A 4,726-nucleotide genomic window follows, 5' to 3' on the forward strand; every position below is an offset into this window, starting at 1 on the left:
CAGTGCTATGGACACCTTGGAAACAACCTGATTGACCTCAGATAAATATTGAGCATAGAAAATGTAGTCCAAGTTGCTGCTAAACCTCCCATCAGCATTTAGGATTCGTGTGTTGATGTATCTACTGAGAGTGAGCCTGTGGGGCCGTGCATCATGGAATGTACCCGTCCCTTTGGGGAAAAGAGTTGGGAAACATTTTGCTTCATTGCCCTTATCTGTCAGCAGCCTAACAGGACTGTTGCCCTCAGCTGGAGCTATTGATAAAACACTTTCGAAATGCTGGTCAAATATTTCTTGTGCGATATCAATTGGTTGCAAACATGTGTCCAAGAGTAACCCGTGTGTTTGAGTTTCATATATGTGGTCAGCTTCTTCATCATCCGACACCTGGTCTGATTGAGTTGTAATGTCACTGCTTTCAGGTGCAGATGGAGTGTCATTAACTGGGTTGCATTCTTTCAAAACAGAACATGCATCTTCTGGCAAGGGATTTTCCCATTCTGCGTTAAAGTCTATGTCCTTATACCATTTATTCATGTCCTTTAAACATGCTATCGCATTTTGGATTTTTTGAGTATGCACATATTGATACTGATAATGCCCCTTATAAGTAAGTTTTCTTTTCAGTTTTATTCGGATCATTAAATCTTGATTTTCTAGCCTAGGGAGAACTGAAGTGACTACATCGCTGTTTGATGGAACGCAAGTCACCGGCCCATGGACAGAATTCTGAGAACCTCGTGGCAATGCCACAAGTCGCATAAAGGGAATATTCAATGCGCACAGGTGTTGTTCTAATGAGTTCAGTGTGCCTAATTCGTCCGGAATTGGATCTAATGCCATATTGTTCACAGCGCTCTCCTGGGGAACCTTACCACTGAGTATCTTGGAGTTGCAACTGAAACATATCCACAATTTCCCAGCAACTGTCTGTTTTAGTGTGCATGGCGTTAAACATGCAATATCACATTGATGGAGATATGTTGTAGTAATGCATTGTTTTGCAATTGCTGACACAGTTGAAGCCTTGGATTCATATGAAGTTATGTCACATAATCGAACTTGCTTACGGAACAATAATCTGTGACATACACAACAAACATGTTCTGGTCCATGTTTGACCTCTTCTTGGAAGAGCTCAATTACAAAGTCAATATTGTGTTTTAAGAGGGTAAGATTAAGTCTCTTTTGACAGTTTCTTTCAATTAAAGAGGGCTTATTAGCAGGATCTTCTCTGTATTTGATTACAATTCTTTGTTTCACCTGGTTACGATGGGCGAGATTATTAGCATATTTTTCGATACTGCTGTTTTTTTTTTGTTCTTTGTACGGTTCATTATTAGCATATTTTTCAAAACTGCTGTTTTTTACCTGTTCTTTGAAAGGTTCATTATTGGCATATTTTTCGATACTGCTATTTTTCCGATTTGCTTGATACTGTTCATCACAATTATATCTTTGTTGTGTTTTTTGCTTTTTAAGTTGTCTATATTCTGTGTCTTCAGCATACGTTTTCTTTTGTCTTAGAAGTTTCAATGGAAACCCAAAATTACACTTTCTTAAAGGGAACTTAGAGAAAATATCAAAAGAATAAAGAACCGCACTCTATTCACTCAATGTGTTTAATCATTACATGTTGTATGCAAATTACCTTGCTCGAATGCACAAAGACGCTGGCCTCCAGAGTGGCTGGCACAGCAGCTTCTGGAACAGGTCGAGGAGGAGGTACGCCCTCCAGAGTAGCTGGCACAGCAGCTTCTGGAACAGGTTGAGGGGGAGGTACCAGCTTCGAAGGTTTGGCAATCCTTGCTGGAGTTTGAAGTGCCTGGAAAATAATTGTAAATCATTGGCAAAACAATACCTACACAGAGAATGTTGGACTATCTCTTGTGTTAAAGGCGAAATCAGAAAATAGTTGTTCCTATGTTTCAACCAAAAAACAAGTACATATTTCACTGAGAAAATTACCAACCTCAAGGCGGGCCTTCTTTCCTTTGGAGACCACAGCCGTGGTTCCATGTGCCACCTTCCGTTTCTATCATAATGGAAGAGAACGGAAATGATAACAGTTAATGAAATATAACACTTTTATTATCAATGCAACTATCTGTACCATACAATGTAAAGCTTGTCATATAGGATTACAGGCGCTATTAATATGTATGCACTCACAAACAGTTAATATTAAAATCACACAAATTACCTTTGAGCGATTCCCCATGGTAGCATACATGGGGACGTCAAGGTTGGATGGAACAATGCGATCCATTGCAGCCAACTTGTCAGTGCTAAACCGGATAGGGTTTAGCACGACAAAGCACTCCCTCAGGACCAGAGGAGGCACACAAACCTAGAAATAAAAAACAGAATTGAGCCATTGACCATTTGCCTTGTCTTATAGGAATAGCATTTAAATGAAACAACAAATGTACGCATCATTACGCTTTAATTTCCTTTCAGCTATCATACCAATGTACAAACCTCATGAGGAAGGATCCGCATGGAAGACTGATCCCAGTCCTCAGGCGCATCCCAGGACTCAGGTTGGCTGCGCTATAAACACATAGGGAGAATTAGTATTCAATAAATGTGGCCTAACTAAAACTAACCCTCTTCAAAATTGTATAACTTTTACCTTTCCGCGACGTCCGACGACAGTTTCCTTGAAGGGGTCAAGGGGACGTGGACGTGAAACCTCTCCCTTCACAACCACGGTGGTAGCAAAGGGTCTCACAGTCGGGGGTGACTTGGGAGGAGACACAGGCGGAGGTGTAACAGGCAGAGGTGACTGTAGCTGCCGAAAGGAGAAGTGCCACAGAAGCTTCGCGAGAAGCGGCATCCCCCGATCGTCACTCAGGTGGATCTATTATAATGAGAAGCACGGGTTATTATTGAAATAAACTGCTTTCGCCATATAAAAATGACATTACATGACATTACATGAATTTCTCACGTGCCAAGTTATAACACGACTTACCCCATCACGACTCCACAAGGCACGCGAGTCCAGCGGAAAGCGGTCAGCTGTGACGCAGTACTTTACATCTGCAGAAGAAAACAAATATTAAACCATACCCTACATACATATTTTACACGTGGTACCAAGAGGTGGTGTTGATACACTAAAAGCTTTCCTACAAAGATATTCTATACTGACATTATCTCTTAATAATTTTTACATACCGTTCTTTGTTGCAACGCGACGAAACTCCTCTCGAAGGAATTGTTGCGGTGCCAATTCACTCGCCAGCCGGGGAGGGAAATCGAGCACAAACACCTGATCCGCACAAAAGTTTTGGATTACACACTATACAATTCTGTTAAATAGTCTGCCTTGAAAATACACTTTATTTTGTTACACAAAAACTACCTTAGGCCATCGACTGCGGGCAGCTCTCAGAAGTCCATCGAAGGCAACTCCAGCCGCTTCGATGCCGGGCGTCGCCGTGAGGTTGTTGCTTGGAGCCAGCAAGCAAACGATGTCGGGGGTTCTGGGGATGTCTGCGTTCAGCAACTCAGTGCGGAGCTCAGCGGCAGACGCCCCAGGCGTAGACAGGAACCCAAACGAAAGGCAACCGTCTGGCATCCTCACGTAACGGTCAACCAACGCACGCAGATGCGAGTCGCCCACAAACAGCACAAACTATAAATAAGGACAAATAAAAAGTTGTCATTCCACTCCAAACATATTCCAATGCTAAATTATACATTATTTTCTGAAAGGTCTTTGACAAGTTTACCTGCTTATCTGGAGACTCAGGAGGGAGATCCAATCGGTTGAACTTCCCAGTGTGGGCAGAGACAGGCCAAGGGTTGACACGGTGACGAGCTCCAGTGCCATGCACTAAAAGAAAAATTCAACATAAAACTAAAATGAATAACTTATCTCGAGCTGTTGATCTAAAAGTCAAACATCACACATTCATGCAATAGAATTCTGAGGAATATAAATGAGTTGAAAACATGCATCATTGTATCTTTACGACTACATACCAGGCACGAAGCCTCTGGCCAAAGTCGTTGCCATGGGAAGAATCCTCTTCCACCTCATCTTGGCTACAGACGAAGTGCGCGAGGCACGAGGCATCTAATGATGCAATAAATACACACATGCACAAGGTGTTCATGTGAAATCAATATATGGGCTAAAGCACAGCATTTAAAACACATTGCATATGGTGGACAGAGGTAGAGTTTAGACTGTTGGGCGGATGTGTGCGTGTAAAAAAGGAAATGTAACACGACATTTCAGCATTTAAAACACATTGCATTGTATGGACAGAGGTAGAGTTGAGAATGTGGCAGATACAATCCAAATTTTCCTAATCACAGCCAACTTATAACACACAGACACAGACACACAGACAGACACACAGCCACACACACACACACACACACACACACACAGACAGAGACACACACACAGACAGAAACACAGACAGACACACAGACAGACACACAGACAGACAGACACACAGACAGACAGACACACAGACAGACAGACACACACAGAGAGCTTTTCTGTGGTAATATGGCTGGCGGCCTAGACGCCGCCGTTTCAACCCTCTGCGCATCTACTCGGCGCAGACGTGATCCCCTGTAGTATCGCGACATGCTAATTTAGCCGCTACCAAAACAACTACAACCCTAACCCTACATTGAAAACCTATCAACAACACTACCGAAGAGAAAAGCTGCGTTTGTAAGAAACCAAACCGGACAAGCG

At 42.6% G+C, this 4,726-nt stretch overlaps 1 long non-coding RNA gene across 1 annotated transcript; it reads right to left on the bottom strand.

Annotated features, from left to right (window-relative positions):
• Positions 1 to 1,743: 1,743 nt before the first annotated feature.
• On the bottom strand, positions 1,744 to 2,450 carry LOC115541660 (uncharacterized). The gene is made up of 3 exons (XR_003976411.1): positions 2,204 to 2,450; positions 1,973 to 2,035; positions 1,744 to 1,825 (listed from the first exon to the last, which is right to left on the bottom strand). It is a non-coding gene; the product is annotated as an uncharacterized LOC115541660 (long non-coding RNA).
• Positions 2,451 to 4,726: the final 2,276 nt, after the last annotated feature.

Source organism: Gadus morhua, chromosome 4 (assembly GCF_902167405.1).
Source record: "Gadus morhua chromosome 4, gadMor3.0, whole genome shotgun sequence".
Taxonomy (NCBI): Eukaryota; Metazoa; Chordata; class Actinopteri; order Gadiformes; family Gadidae; genus Gadus; species Gadus morhua.